Here is a 17,460-nt window from a genome sequence, read left to right on the forward strand (position 1 = left end):
CTAATTGTTTAATAGTAAAGTGGGTGTGGGGTGGAATGTACAGTGAGGAAATGGTGATGGTTTTGTAAGATAGAATGGTGACAGCTACGGCTTCTAAGGATGTATTCAATTGTAAATTTAGGGTAGGAGTGCCGCCCTGCACGACTATAGCCACTCCACCTGACAAACGGCTGGAACATTCGCGGTCCCTTCGGACAACGGTGAAACCTTTGAGAATTTGACTATTTTTTAGACAGTGGTTTCTTTCCTGGAGACATACTGCAACTGGTGAAAAGCTGTTGATGATGTCTTTGACGTCACCTAGATTGTGTATGAGACCTCTACAATTCCAATGGATTATTATTATTATTATACTTCAAGTTACGGTGCGTATTTACAGCGGACCGCTTCCTCCCCCGCCCCCTTCTTTCTTCGTCTTTAGGAGATCTTTTCTTGCTTCTTCGTCTAGCTTACAAAGCTACGAATTCCTTTTCATTACATTGGAGTGCAACCATTCCGAGGAAAGAAAACACTAAAAAATGAAAGTAACTCTAAACGCGTACACTAAAAATTCTGGCACTAAAATGTTAGCGTCCTAGTAGTTTCTGCGCGAATGACAGCGGTAACCATGGTCTCAATATCTTCGCTTCTACTGTAGGTTTTTCGCCTAGTCACCTTGAGGCAGCACACAGGTGTCGGGCTTTGTTTACCAACTAAGGACCACCAGCAGAGGTCTTGCTGTAAACATGATATTCGATGTAGTCTTATAGCTCATTGTTTGCCATACGTAATATATTCGCACCTTTTATAACAGTCAGAAAGCCCTCTTGCTGAGCTAGACAAAGCTCTACAGAGAAAAAAATGCGCGAACCGAAACAACCAAACGGAGAAAAACTGGCAGTGTTCCAGAGTTAAAGCAAAAACGAACAATTTCGACGTTTTGGCCGGAATCCGGCTTTAATCAAGAGTGCGATTCCAAGCACAAAGAGCTCGCTCAATCTACAAATTTTCTCTGCTAGAGTAAAGCTTGCTATACAGGATGGCCTAACTGTTATACAGCAAGATTCAAAAATATGCAAATACAAGCAGGTGACACGTAAATAGACAGAACCAAGGTAATCTTGTTTGCCGTCGCTTGGAGTTATTGAGACTATTTTTCGCATTCCGCCTAATTACATAATAAGTAATCATTAATTAATCAGCTTCAGAAATATTATAATTACACGTCGTGGTTGCTCAGTGGCTATGGTGTTGGGCTGCTGAGCACGAGGTCGCGGGATCGAATCCCGCCACGGCGGCCGCATTTCGATGGGGGCGAAATGCGAAAACACCCGTGTGCTTAGATTTAGGTGCACGTTAAAGAACCTGAGGTAGTCGAAATTTCCGGAGTCCTCCACTACGGCGTGCCTCATAATCAGAAAGTGGTTTTGGCACGTAAAACCCCAAATATTATTATTATTAAATATTATAATTAGATCAAAAGTGTCAGTGAGAAAAACTGTTGAGTAACATGAAAAACTACCTATACAGCTTACTGTTGCGGAATACGTGCTACATAAGTGTTTTTCAGAGCATGAGAGACGCCCGCGAACACACGCAATGCCTCGAGCGTCCAGTTGCGCGGCAAGCTTGCGTGTATTAATTAAGACTAATCATGTAATTATGCGGAATGCAAACAATAATCTGAGTATCGCCAAGCAGCGCTTGGCGATGCTCAGAACATTACCTTGCTGCTGCATTGAACTCTGGTATTTTACGTGCCAAACCACTTTATTATGAGGCGCGCCATACTAAGGGACTCCAGATTAATTTTGACTACCAGCGAATCTTTAACGCGTCCCCACTGCACGGGGCACAGGCGTTTCTGAATTTCAACCCGATCGATATGCGACCACCGTGGCCGGGATTCGATCCCGCGACCTCGTGCTTTCCAGCGCAACACCATAGCCGCTAAGCCGCTGTGACAGGTTACCTTATTTCTGTCCAGCTACGTGACATTTGCGTATGTTTAAATCTTGGTGCTTGGTTTGCCTTCTGTTCTAGCTGTTATACAACGTTCGTGATTACGACCTTCATTATGTGTTGCCTGGGTGATTTGGGTGCACTTCAAGTAATTAAACTCACAGGGGCGGGTACATATACTCCCAAACAGCGGCTTCTTCGGCAATAGCGAAAGCAAGCTCAGTCGCTGAATTTACATTAAGAAATCGCTAGTACTGCCAGACATTTTAAGGCATCGTCAAAAATAAACTTAGAGTGGAAATATGAAATTAGCAAACATGAACAAAATACGTCACTGAAGAGAACAAAGCTTTTGGGGCTTAGTTCAAGTGAACCTACTTCGATTTTCGCTGATGGAGTGGCTTTGCCGAAGCCTGTGATGCCTAAGGTCGTAGGTAAAAGTAATGTAACGTAAACAGCCGTCTGCTCTGTTTGCTTATATTGGAGAGGCGTTCACGTAGAAGTCAGATTGGCGGCTCGAAAAGAGCTGTTTCATGAAAGAGCTTTATTCGTTTCACGAGGCAGGAATTGGATGGCACTGAGCACCCCCTGTTGTTCGGAATATACTCTCTCTTTTATTCCCTCACAATTTTACGCGTCTCTCTGCAAAAAGAGATTTCAAATAAACTTTAGCTTCGCATATTTCCTTGTTTTTCAACCTGAGGTATCACTGATCCTAGAGAATGTGAAGAGACAGCTTTTAGTTCAAGATTAAGGGCTTACTAGCCAAGCAATATTGGCAAAAAAAAAAATGGAAGAGGTAAAAAATATAATAAATCATGTGACTTTATGTGGCAAAACCACGATCAGATTATGAGGCACGCCGTTTTGGGGGACTCCGGAAATTTGGACCACCTGGGGTTCTTTAACGTGCACTGAAATCTAAGTAAAGGGGTGTTTTCGCATTTCGGCCTCGTCGAAATGCGACCTCGTGATTAGCAGGCCAACACCATAACCACTAAGCAACCGCGGTTTGTTCTTTGGAAGCATTGTTACAGCTGAAAATCCTTGCGCTTGCTTACCAAATCCAAAAGAAATATGATGTCTTAAAGCTCTACATTTCCGCAGGTACTGTCTTTCTTTGCCATGCAGCTTCTCTCTGTGGTCCGATCGCATTGGTTATTCTCCTCCGGGCTTAAGATAGCGCCGGTCGAAACATAATTTACCGGATAAATTTTATAAATAAGTTTGGCGCCACGTGTCATGTTATAACGTCTACAACGCAGCCTTCAGTTTTAGTCAACTCAGTTTTAGTTTATGTTTCCCTTTGTTATTCTTTAAGTACAACGAATGGGTAAGAGACAATATACAGACGAGGGTCCCAAGGTCACAGACTGCAACGCAACCCACAATAATAAGAACAATTGAGAGATGTCTGAGAGATGAGCAAGCTAAGTAAAAGAAACAAACACGATTGTATATTGCTCTTTTAAACACTTGTCCCTTCTAGGCTGAACCTTTACAACTCCCAAAAAGTGAGTAACTATAATTGCAATCGGCAATGCCTTTACCCATACTTCAGTGAATTTAGATTTAGAATTACTAATTTACGAACGCTACCGTGTACGCTACCGTCTTACACCTTCATTGGCAATGCTCTTACATTAAAAAACATTGCATTTCTGAGACGTTAGTTTGCCTTCCCGAAAGTGTGAGCACTTTGGACATCTGCTGTTACTTGTGTTCAATCCCTCAAAAGACATTCCTCATATTTCTAACAGCCCGCTCAAATGCATATCACGCAGAAGCGTGACTGTGTGCTGTTAGAGTACTCAAAGTGTGAATGCCAAGCATCGGACTTTTTTTGCGCGTAGTCAGTTTCTGTGCGCATCAATATTACAAACCCGTTGAGTTCTAGTGGTATGCGTCCATTTTCTTCCTTTTTTTTCTAATAGCTCGTCGTATTTGGGTGAGAGAGGCAAGAAATTACCCATAATAAAAATGAAGAAGTATCCAGAATAATAATAATTATTATGAGATATGGAAACATACAAGCACACAAAGGAAACAGAGGGGAAACAAGCTGACAACTGCCATCGAGAGGAGCACAACGCCATTTTACTCTTTCGGGAGGAGGGAATGAAAAGAGGAGAAGAGGACAAGAAGATAAGAAACTAAGAAATAGGAAAGAAAATAAGAAACAAATAACAGAGGCATGGGCAAAAGAAAGTAGGAACACGGAAAAAAAGTCTATATGCTGGAGGCGAAATCAGTTCTCTGCATGAAAGTTAGCGAGGCTCTATGGGTCTGATTGCGTTGAGCAGCACTAGTGCTGCCTTCTTGGAAACAGGCAATCGCCAAGGGTCGTACACCTAAGTCCAATCAGTCCATATTCCTTAAATAGCAGTACACGCTGTGTGAGGAATGCGGGACACTCCAATATGAGAAGTTTAAGTGTCTCACAGGAACCACAGGACGTACACGACGGACTGTCCACACGTACTCGACGATACAAGCGTTCGCGCTCTAACACAGAACCAACTTTTAATTTCACTGACAGTACTGTAGAACGACGAGGCAAGCCACGGCCACGAACATGAGCAGGGAACGAGCCGTTTGCAACACGGCGGTCTGGGTGCTGCTTTTGGAGGTATCGGTGAATTAACACACGGGCGTTGTCAATTATACAAGAAATTTCTAGTCAGTCACTCCCGTTATGAGCACAAGTCGGAACGGGATGGTCAGCCTTTTCATTTGCAGCAACACCCTGTGATGTTATTTGGGCCGGATCACTCCAGAAAAAGGGAGAAGCAGCACGCGGAAGCACAAACACACATAAGACTTGTATTGACGCACACAACACAGATAACGGCCCACACGTGACAGTTCCCCAAAATGCCTCATAGACGACATGCACTATATCTATGGATCGGTGGATTATGATTGGCCTACAGTTCCGGCAGAAGCGTGTGTCGCCGTGTCTGAGACCTCGTGGAACCGATGTCTGCCAACGGGGTCGGACAGCAGTGTCGGCTGGCCGGGTCGGACAGCCGTGTAGGACGGCCGGGTCGGACAGCCGTGTAGGACGGCCGGATCGGACAGCCGGGTCAGACGGCCGGGTCGGACAGCCGGGTCGGTCGGCCGGGTCGGTCGGCCGGGTAGGACAGCCGGGTCGGACCGCCTCGCGGGGCTCAGGTGGCCCTGCTCAACCATCGATAGACGGGAGCCTCCGCGCGCCCGGTTTCCCTCCGGCCGGGTATGCGCACGGGAGCCCACGGCCGCAGTCACCGGATCGCGTCCACAGCTGGCAGGGTAGCCCTGTGGCCGCTCACTCGAACGCTCTATCGCCCCGGTTCAGGACCACCAGCCCTCCTGGACCAGTGCCCAGCGGAAGAGCGGGCCGAGGTAACCTCTCAGCGGGCGACAGCGTTGACTCTGTTGTGGCGTATTGGCGCGGGTGGCGATAGCTCCTATGGGCCAGACGCCCATCGACGAAGGTGTTTTCCGTCGAATCCGAACCTCGCGCACTGCTCACGTCACGGGGCCACGGGTCACACTCCCTCGCGCCACGCTTTTTGAGGCGCCTCGGCCGACACTCCCAAATTGGTGTCGATGATGATGATGGCTCTCTTGCGGGTATTTCCAAAAAGTCGCTGTCCTCTTCGGTACCGCCCTGCGCACTATCTTCATATGGTTATACCTTCCCCTCCCGCGTACCATATATTATCACACACCCACGTGTGAAGGTATCCACTGTCCGATGAGGGAAGGAAGGAAAAACGTTAATGCTCTATTTAGAGCTTTCAGCGGCTAACAGAGGTCTTCATGTTTTACTGAAGCCTTCGTCGTCTTGAGTGGTCGGCGCCAATCCTTTTTGGACTGTGAGCACGCCGCTGATTAGCAGGCCCTCCCACTGTTCCGCACTGGGTTTTTTTTTCTTTGTGGAAAGAGAAGTTATTTCTGCACTTCCATGTGATGTGATATAGTGTTGGGATGGCCCCACATCATGGGCATGTGTCCCTGTGGAGAAAACTGTGTCCGATGAGGGACACGCCACGAGAAGTTATTTTGTCGGCGGACTTTATTATATTGCGTAAATTTAAGTTATTCGCATCCTTACTCAACAGCCTACTAAGGGCAACGCGGGAGTCTGTAAGGATGACGACCTTCGATGTGCTTATTTCTTCCTGTACGAACTTCAAAGCAACATAAATCGCTACCAGGGAAGCATAGGATACAATGGCAGATATCGTACCTTAAAAAACCCAAACATGTCCCCCTACTGGAGCGCAACGACGCTTGCTTCAACGTGGTTGCGTTGCATTGCCATGTCCTCAATCGCCCGTTTCTTCATTCGCTACGCACCGGCATCGAAAACAGCCAGCGCACCACTCCCATTCTGTATCCTAGTACCTGTCAAGAGAACATGCTACAGAGATCCATTACGCTGATTAGGTGTTCCCGCTTGCTCTCCATACGTGCCTTGTTAGCGGTGCGATTTTCCGTATTTGCCATGTTATTTGATTTCCCGTACTGTTATCATTTTCTGTGACAAGTGCTATAGCTTGAACACGATCAATTATTCTTATTGGAACTTGTGGGACTTGCTTTTTATCTCTTCATTTTACCTTGATGTCATTGGGCTTATTCACTGCTTGTTCACTTGTGCGTCTTTATTCTGCTATCCCATCCATGTAGCTTTCCTTCTCCCGAGTATGCCTTTTTTTTCGGAATTTTCTCTTTAGATGAGTCATTTCTGCCAAGCAGGCTGGATGAATGAACGGGCGAACAGGAATGAAAAATCGCAACACGCAATCAGCTGATTGATATTCAATGTTAACCTTTAGATGCGGTACCCCAGTTAGGATAGTGTGTAGTGGTATCTAAGCCTGTAAGTGCTTGATTCCCCTCCTTTTATTAGGAACACAGAGATTAAAACCGTGTCAAGATATTGATCATTGATGTTTCGATCCTTATATCCGTTACTGTCTGGAACTTGTAGGCGGTAACTCTCCGTAGACGCATCGCACGTACTGGTTAATACGCTGTGTTGGTTTTGGGCCAAAACATCTTTTGCTATGCTATATAATTAATTCATCTAACTGAATACTGCAGAGACTGCTTATCGCTGCAATTTTCTCGGCGAACACATAGCGAAAAGAATATTAAGATGTATTCACGCTTCTTTCTTAGAGAAAGGGGGCTATGGCCCAGAGCAAGAGCTCTGCGCAAATAAACATGCAAGGTGCTGATAAACAAACCGTAGCCTAGGCTTGTCGTCGCTACGATGTCATCGCAACTTCGGCTTTGACGTTGGTGCCATTAACGTGCGACAGCTGAGCTCCTGACGTTGGCTCGTTAATCTGGCTTGGCTCTCCCAGGTTCTCTGTCACTTCCATCTGGTCGATGTATCTCACGGTACTCTACCATAATGCGGTGCAGTGTTAGACAAGCTGAGAAAACAGGTACTACTATCTTCTCTAATTATGAGTCATGGCTGGCTGGCTGGCTGATTTCGCATTGCCTACCACGACATGACTTCATAGTGCGCTGTATAGCAAATGCATTCAACTTACTGACTCTCCCGCTACAGAGGTTTGTTCAGCACGCGGGTATTGTAACAGTGCGGTCCGTAGTCAAAGTCTCAACTCGGTCGCTAGTAACACAACGTCATATGCACTGAACCTCGGAAGTGGACGGTTTTTAGACCTACAGGCCATTAAGCACCGACTACATCTCTGAGAATGTCTAATTAGCAGAGTCACCACATTTAGCGCTGCACACAAGATATGCATGTAGTACATATCTTGCACATGTTGCTACACATGTTTGACACGACATATGCATGTTAAACTGTCAAATGTGTGTGTCATTCTTCACTGGGCATTTCGTCTAAGCACTCGTCTTCCAGAATTCGAACTATGCTACACCAACCAGCCCAAGTTCTATGCTGCTGTCAAATAAGTCATCGCTAGGGGCTTTGTAAACACTTCTGACTTAGGTGTGGAAGCACGTCTGTCTTGTGCTGTTCGCACGGGCATTTCCACTTTATGTTCTGGGATAGCGCCAGCTTAACACTGGTGCTCAGGCATATTCGGAAAAAGTTCCTGCGTCGAAATTTCTTGAAGTTCTTTTTACGCGTGTTAATGAGCCGTAAAGTACAATGGTCTCGGTATGAATGGCCAAATGAAATTCGTGTGCAGCTGGAGCAGATTTGATGGCACTCAAGTGCTTTCAGAAAGCTGCCCGTACACATGAGTCATGCATTGAGACGCTGGCTAACCTCCTGTGGGAGCTGCAACAGCTTTCATTGAATGGTTAGTGGGGCGGAATTGGGATTGTAGTTGTCCAAGTTTTACAAGAACGCACATTATTGAAGGCGTTCAAAACGTTGATTGCGTCTGAAGTGCGCTCCATGAGCTCATGGTTACCGAAGCCTGGAGGGGACATCAGGACTGAATGCGTGAGCAACGCCGAGGAGTTCAGAACTACTTGATCAACTTTACTTGAGCTTTAAGTGAGTCAAGCGGAAGAAAAATGATTGGAAGAACAAACTTTTGCACTTCCTACTCTTCCGCAAGTTGCGCTGGTGAACCTTCCTCTGACTGCACATTTCTGTCAACACGATCGTTAGAATTTTCTTTCTTATTTTCTTTCCTGTCTTATATGTTCTTTTTTGTTACATACCTTAAATTCTTGAAGCGTAAGAATAAAAAGGCCCGATTTACTTTCGTTTTGCTCGAATTTAGAACCCTGTTTGTGCACAGAGCAAAATAAGAGAGAAAGAGAGAGAACAAGAGATAAGTCATGAGGGAGGTAAGCTAGGCTGAGCCCTGTAGGCTACCCTGCACTGGGGAAGCGGGAAGGGAGATGGAAAGAGGAGAAGGAAGAAAGAACGCCGCAGTCTCCACCGTTGCGCACACAGATGTACATCACTGAATCATACACAGGTGGTCACACTGGCAGATGCTTTTCAGTAAGCGCACCAGCGCATTTGTAGCCTTGCACATAGCAGACACATGATGCCACGGGCCCAAGATCTTCTCCTCTGTGAAAGGAGAGCCGTCTAAGTGCTCCAGAGCTCTACGAATGGCTCTCCTCTCATCTTCCCATGTAGGAGAGTCGCACAGGATATGTTTGGTCGTTTCCTCGACACCACATCTGCTGCAATCGGGACTGCACGTCATTCCAATTAGGAATGAGTAGGCGTTTGTCAAAGAAACACCTACTCGCAAGCATCACAGTAGCGTTTCTTGCTCGGTTATAACCAGGTAAAAGTTGCAATGTCATATGCGGGTCCATGGCATATTGGCGCCAGTTGGTGAACTCCAGTGTGTTCCATTTTGTTACAGTAATAATATGGGCAAGACCGCTCAGGCACCATGCTGCATCCGTTCTCGACAATGGTACTGAGGTGCTTTCACATACATAATGCGCCTCACGGGCAACTTTGTGGGCAATTTCATTGCCAGAAATGTTGCAATGCCCGGGCAGTCACTGAAATACAATGTCCTGGCCTCCGTCCACCGCTTGATGGTAGCGTAATCATATCGCTGCTACCAATTGTTCATGTGAGCTGTGAGAATATAGCCCCGTGATTTGATGGTTCTTGCTGCAGATGCACCACTGTGCTACGGAGGGCGGCAAGTTAAACTACATGTTTCTGTAGAGGCAAAGAGGGTGGTCCGGCTGGATGGAAATACCGTAGGCGTAGTACTCGAGCCAAAACTTAGGCAACGGAAGAGAAGTACGTAAAGAAGTGGGTGTCCAAAGAGGGGAGGAGGGGCGTAGGGGGCCGACGTACGAGAAGTAAAGCTGGAAAGAATGTATATAACCGATACGAGCAGCGCAGCTCGCTTTCGAGAGGACGAAGCCACGCTGCAGTCGCACCTGGCAGGTTTCGGAGGGCTTCTTTTTGCAGCCTATCTGTTCCTTGCGGTCATCGATTTATCGAGGCTGCGTTCACGATGCGAGAACAGTTGAGGACAACGGGGAATCGGGGGCCAGTGCGCCTGCCTGTGGTGATTTGGACAGCGACTGGCAACGCGGCGTTCTTCTCGCGTCTCCTATTTTCGTGAGCGCGATAGAGAAGGTGGCAGATAAAAAAGAAAGAGCTCAGATAACCTGTATATTTCAGGTGCTATGTGACGACGAAAAGCCGGTTCGGTGAGGTCTCGGTCAGCTGTTCTTTCTTTTTATTTTCTCAGCGATGTGACTGTCGACCAAGGATACATATCTGACGCGCACAACTTGCTGTGAGCTTGAAAAGAGATAGGGTAGAAATCACATCCGACGGTATTCTGTCGCTAAAACAACTTGCCTTTAATTCTGTCTGCGTTATGGAGACGCTGGCAGCAGCAGAAGCAGTAGATAGATAGTGTGATTGACTTCTTGTGATGAAATTATTAATTTTGGCAACTGTTGTATCCTCGACTTCTCCACAAACAATACATTTTATAATAAGTAAACAATGATAAGATCAGTTGGTATGAGGAACAAACTAGCGGTCCGACAATAAATCACATTTTGCCGATATGCTTTAACAAAATCAATCAATATAGAAAAGAAAACAGCACAGTAACTAGTCTATAGCCCATACAGAATGCTGTGACATTCGCACAGTGACATAAAAAATGTTAATACAATAATACATTGAAATATTGAGTAAGACAGGTTAATAAGGCTTTCAGAGCTGTTTGTTCTAATGACGCAGTATTCAATGGTTGACACAACGTTTCTATGACAGGACTATTATCAAAGGTCATCAGTGCTACACACAAAGCACGTCTTTGTTGTTCAAGCTTAGGAAAGCTTAATAACAGTGTTCTGCGTTCTGCCATGAATGGCCTAACGCGCAACAGTGAATCTATTGTCACGTGGTGGGGACGTTGAAGAACACAGTGGTAATACTGTGAAAGACAAAAAATTGGAGGACGCTTAAGCTTCGCCTTCAAGAGTGGAACGCGACAGCGTTCCCGTCGACCCGCCAAGGGGTGTAAGACAATGGGCTACGGCGCAGCGACTACGCGCCCCGCATAGGACGCGATGAGCGTCGAGCAACGCAGCGTTCGGCGCGACAACGAAATGTGCGCCTGAGCAAGCGACGCACGCCTGAGCCTTAGAAACAGCTCATTTCTAAGGCAGCACCGCGTTCACTAGAGGCGCTTTTGTACCGCTTTGAAGCATCGAACTCGTGGCTCAGTGGTAACGTATCCGTCTCACACTCCGGAGACCCTGATTTGATTCCCACCCAGCCCATCTTGGAAGTTGCTTTTTATTTATGAAGTGCCTGCCGTGATTTATCGCTCATGGCCAACGCCGCGGACGCCGACGCCGACACCGACACCGACGCCGACGACACCGGCTTTTCTGCGACACGAGCTCCTTAAGAGGAAGCTTTAGCTCGAGTGCTCCTATCTAAATACATGTAAAAGGAGAATTCGTTTTTCTCGGCAACCACTGCACCAAATTTGACGAGGTTTGTTGCATTTAAAAGACAAAATTGAAATCTAGTGACTGTTGGTTTCGAATTTTTGAGTTAGGTCGTCAATATTTTATTAAAAATTGGCAAAAATCGTAAATTTTCAAAAAACGATACTATCAAGTTTACAACTCTCGAACTCAACCACTAAAGATGATAATACAATTCTGTGAATTGCATCTAATAGCACATCTAAAGCGGACAAAATTGATATGTTACACATGAATATAAAAAAATTTAATCATAGGGAAATACAACTTTTGCAAAACCGTTGTAACCAACATAACAAATTCACGTAAGATGTAAAATGACATATTGAATTTGTCCGCTTTGAATGGTCTAATGGATGCCGTTTGCAGAACCGCGATATCAGTTCTTGATGCAGAGCTATGGATTTATAAACTTCGTGCTTCTATATTTTTCAAACGGTCAAATATTTGAAAATCGTTTTAAGAAAATTTAAGTCCTAAATCGAAATTCCGCTTCCAACAGTCACTAAAATTTAACTTTCTCTTTCAAATGCAACAAATTTCATCAAAATCGGTCCAGGGGTTATCTCATAAAAACGTTTTTGCGTTTTACATGTATTTGAATAGGCCGCGTCGGAGTTGGGCCCGAGCTAAAGCTTCCTCTTAACGCTATCGCGTTAAAAATTGGAGGACGCTTAAGCTTCGCCTTCAAGAGTGGAACGCGACAGCGTTCCCGTCGACCCGCCAAGGAGTGTAAGACAATGGGCTACGGTGCAGCGACTACGCGCCCCGCATCGGACGCGGTGAGCGTCGAGCAACGCAGCGTTCGGCGCGACAACGAAATGAGCGCCTGAGCAAGCGACGCACGCCTGAGCCTTAGAAACAGGTCGTTTCTAAGGCAACACCGCGTTCACTAGAGGCGCTTTTGTACCGCTTTGAAGCATCGAACTCGTGGCTTAACACACATTGTGCTGTCAGTCACATTGTGGCTGGCCATGTCAAGTTTAAAATTCCTTTAATGTGGCGAGGGGCTCAATCCTCGCCAGCCAATCCGGAGGACATTCTTGTTCTTTAATTACATCAATGAACTTGGAAATAGCTTCCCGGAAGAGCAGCCGCGCAGGCCGGCTGTCAGGCTCACAAAAGAAACCGGCCATTCGAGCCCTCCATATGTTAGTGTATATTTATGTATCGCTTACCTTATTTCAAGAAATGATGCCCTTTTTGTTAGCTTGGTGAAACTTCCGGCAATAAAGAAAAAAAAAAAACTCGTGGCTTAGTGGTAACGTCTCCGTGTCACACTCCGGAGACCCTGGTTCGATTCCCACCCAGCCCATCTTGCAAGTTGTTTTTTATTCATAAAGTGCCTGCTGGGATTTATTGCTCATGGCCGACGCCGACACCGACGACACCGGCTTTTCTGCGACACGAGCTCCTTAACGCTGTCGCGTTAAAACTAACTTTTATTGGGCGAACATGTGCCCGCAAAAACAGGCTACACTTATAACACAACGATAGCGGCGAACACGATCGGCGATCGTCGAAAGTCTGATCAGCGGGTCAAGCACGCCCGCTTTTATGCAGCAGTCGTGGAATGTTCCAGACTAATCGTTCGGACCCGCGTGCCTTCCACAATGTTCTACACCATTCGCGTCAGGTGATGAAATCAGATAACATAAGGTTCGGCGACAACAGACAGCGGATAGAAGCATCGATAACTTTCCAGAAACTTCGGATACATGCAGGCGCGTCCCACGCTGTGCGATTACATTTGTTAGACGGCGAAACGTGGTTGCCCGATAAAGATAAGTACACGTGTCAATATGAACGACGTATGCGATGCAAAAAGAACCTTACGCAATGAACGAGAGAGTTTACGTCCAGGTGAGCACCATCAGGATCGAAAACTGCATATGGTGGTCTTCTCTGTACAGAAGACTGTTGATAGAATTGCCGTCAAATCGGTAAACTTGTGTTATTGACTTGCATGACTGTTTTGCTCTAATGTTAGCATCAGCCCTCGTGAATTGAGTTAGTGCGACCGGAACGGAATGATATGCTTCTCTGGCCATTTTGTTGGCTTCCGTATTTTCTGATATATCTACATATCCAGGAATCCACTACATCTTCGTTTGCTCGCCTCACGAAACAGCTGTATTTATATTAAAGGAGGTCTGATAAGTCATTATTCCACTTGGATCACGTGGGCAAAAGCACCGAGCGCATTGAAAAACAGGCTTTGCCTGGGCTTGAATGAATTCCGTGGCCAGTAGTATTGCATGGAGCTCTGCTACCATTCATGATGCCCTGTGTTAAAGGCGATATCATTTACCTAATCCAAGTGATGAAATTACAACTGCAGATATTGATCCTGACGAAGTTGTTCAACTATCAGTATATATACTTTCATTGTGATAGTTATATAGGTGACACAGAATCAACATTTCAGCAAAAAGTATACACAAAGCATTTTTCTTGTCCAGTCGGGCAATGTCGGCGTTTTGTTTAAGTGTAGAAAAAAAGCCAAGTTGTACATTGCGAACCAACGCTCCATTGATCATGGTCTGAAGTCGAGAACGCAAGACTGCCAAGTAACCGGTAGAAGTAACTGTAGAGTTTTGTAAATGAATCAGGTAAGGCGCCCGTAGAAAAATTTCGCAGGTTAACTCGAGAAAAGTGACTGCATGCTCCCCTTGCTCGAAGCGCACCTACTGGAGGTTGGTGCGCTTGGGCGATTACAAGGGTGCAAGATGCCATAGCTGGCAGTCCCAAGTAAACGATAAGGCTGCGAACTAAAATGAACCTAATTAGTCTTTCTTGAGCAAATGACAAGTTGTTGCGAATCGGTAAACCGTAGGCCACACATTGGCTCACAAGACTCGTGTCCACCTGAAGCAGAAGATCCTGTTCGGCGCTTTACCGAGGCCCATACATGCATCGCAGACCATGAACGACCTTATTCACTTTTCTTCCTCGACATTGTATAAATGTCTTTTTCCAGTACAGAGACGTGTCAAGGATCACATCAAGAAATTTGTGATGAATCACTCGCTCAATGGTCTTTTGATTTAAAAAAGGTGAAAAGGAATTCCTTATTCGTCTACAAGTAAATGGCAGATGTACGGACTTTTTGCCGACAAATTCGTACCACGAGCATGCAGAAACTCGTGCACAACATCCATGCCAGACTTCCATTGCTGCTGCATAAGCAACAGATCCGTTCCGGACACCCATATGCAATCACACACAGATATATATATATATATATATATATATATATATATATATATATATATATATATATATATATATATATATATATATATATATATATATATATCTGGTCATGTGCAATGACGGGGATGTTTTGACGGTAACAGCGGACACAGCAACAGTAAAAAAGTCGGACTCAGCGCACTAGGCGTATCCACTAGGAATGAATTACCAGGATGACACCAGTTTGGAGATTTGCATCAAAAGCTTGCTGTGGAATTGCACAGTTGTTCCACTTATTTTTTAACAAATTCCTATTTTATGCTCTCAAGCGCAAAAGCAATTGGAACACCCATGTATTTCGTTGCACACTTCGGGAAATAATACCTCGAAACTTAATTACTTCAGAAGGCTATCAGTAATTTTTTCTTAATTAATTAAATATGTGTTTCAATTTCTTATGCTAGTATTGCCCGCCTCCTCGAATAAACCAGATCAAGCATAAGAATTATCCTATCTGCCACAGGAAATCTTTAAAAGTTTTATAAAACTTAAAGCTCACCAAGCTGTTAATTTCCCTTGGGTTCATTCATTGATCGCTCGGATCAAGGCTATAAGGCTACCACAATATAGTTGCTTCTGTCATAGGTTATAGCACTCTTGTTGATTGGCTTTTGGTTACTTTCGATGATTTTCGGATGATCTGCCTGTATACACGTGAATATACTTAGGCTATATAAGGAGTAAACCTGCTGCAGTGCCAGTTTCTGCGCAGCGTGCTTATTCGAGAAATTCACGTTGTTCTTGTTGCGTGGCGCTCACGTCGCCAACACGGCATTTAGAGAAGCTATGACATCTGTTTTGTTTTCTTTCTCTCAAGAGTGAGAAATAGAGGATAGGATAGGATAGGATGGCAAGGATAGGAAAGGCAGGAAGGTCAACAAGACGAGCACACGGTTTGCTACCCTACACTAGGTGTGAGCGAAAGGTGAATAGAAAGTGGAAAGGAGGTAGATAGTGAGCACTGAGTGCATGTGGGAGGATGCAGAGGGATACTATAAGCGGTCTCTTAAGCCCGTGCACTTCAAGTACCGCACTAGTGCACGAATCGCTTTTCGTGCCCGTGACGGGTGTGGCCACGATCCGAGTTCCTTTCACGCGGAGAACGGTCTCGAGTCCAGTCGGTTTAAAGTTGTCCGCAGAGAGAGGCGTTGTACGTCGTAGCGAGGGCAGGTACACAAGAGGTGTCCGATGATTTCGTCGCACCTACAGGATTCGCACACCGGGCTCTCAGCCATTACCATGAGATAGGAGTAAGCGTCCGTGAACGCCACTCCCAGCCACAAGCGGCACAGCAAGGTCGTTTCGCCACAGGAAAGGCTGGATGCAGTGATAGCCGTAGCATGGTGTCCAGCTTATGCAATGAGCTATCGAAGACACTTGAACTCCAGAAATCTTGTGACTTGTAGTGTGCAAGCAGGCGAAGTTTCCTGGCGACGTCCGACCTCGCCAAAGGTATTGGACGCGTGTGGGTGACTTCGTGGGCAGACCGGGCAGCCCCGTCAGCAAAGTCGTTGCCGACGATGCCACAGTGAGCAGGAATCCATTGAAAGATTATGTAGTGTCATGCTTACAGAGCATGGTGAGATACTTCCCTGCTCTACGTTCTGTGATATAATGCAGACTTAGTACCGTGAAGAGCTTCAGTGACGGTGACGGTGACGTACGTCATAGCGGTATGGAAAGCTGCAAGTTCTACCGACGTAGAGGTATTCATGTGTGACAACTTGAATTTAACTGGAAATTGCTTAGATCGAACGACGAATGCGGCAGTTGAGCTGGTAGGCGAAGTTGAACCTTCGGTATATATATGTATGCCGTCATGATATGTCTGGTGCAGTAATAGGAGCGTAAGTTGCTTCCGAGCCGGCGACGGATGATTGACCTTCTTTGTAATTCCGGGAATCGCAACATTCCCTTGAGGCTGTCGCAGGCACCACAGGGGAGATGAAGGCTTCGCCGCCGGTGTATAAGATGATGGTTTGCACTCTTGGTGAGCGCTAATCACACTTGAAAAGGTCGATTCAGGTCTCTCGGCTGGTAGGGAGGCTAAATGAGGGCCGGGGATCCTTGCCAGATGCTGAATGTGCGCTCTGAGAGAGTCGGCAGTTATGTGTGTCTGGATCATATTGTCTCCCGCGATGGCAATTGTTGCTGCTGTTGAGGTGCACCGAGGCAGCCCTAAATATGTGCGTAGGGCTTGACCTTCTATGCTCTCCAAAGTGCGAATGTTCATCTTGTATGTATTCGACAAAACTGGTAGACTGTAACGTAGGAGTCCGAGAAACAGTACCCTCTACAGCTGCAACATAGAATGAACTGGTGTACCTCATTTTTTCCCGCAGATAAATTTGAAGACCTGAGTAATGGCAACTAACTTCTTCAGATAGACGCAATGAGGGCTCCACGTGAGGTTGCAGTCAATGATGACACCCAGAAAGCGATGCGTCTTACCATAGGACACAGCTTGACCAAAAATTGAACCGGGATACAATGACATTTGTTTGCGCGTAAAGGCAATCAATGCGCTCTTTTCGGTACATATACGGAGGCCTTGTTCTCGGAGATAAGACGGCGTCTCATGGTGGCCGCCCGCTCAAGCATGGCTCGTATCTTAGGGCGAGTCACCGCAGAGGCTGATATGCAAATGTCGTCGGCGTATTTTATTTGTTTTATTGCTCGTGGGTCCACACTAACGCCATGTGACATCGAGGGCCCCTTAACATCCTCGTCAAGCCGCCTGAATCCACGCATTTTAAATAGTGCCGAATTATTCTGTTAGCTTTCTATTGTCTGATTACGTTTGCACTACAGGCA

Source organism: Dermacentor variabilis, chromosome 3 (genome assembly GCF_050947875.1).
Source record: "Dermacentor variabilis isolate Ectoservices chromosome 3, ASM5094787v1, whole genome shotgun sequence".
NCBI classification, from domain to species: domain Eukaryota; kingdom Metazoa; phylum Arthropoda; class Arachnida; order Ixodida; family Ixodidae; genus Dermacentor; species Dermacentor variabilis.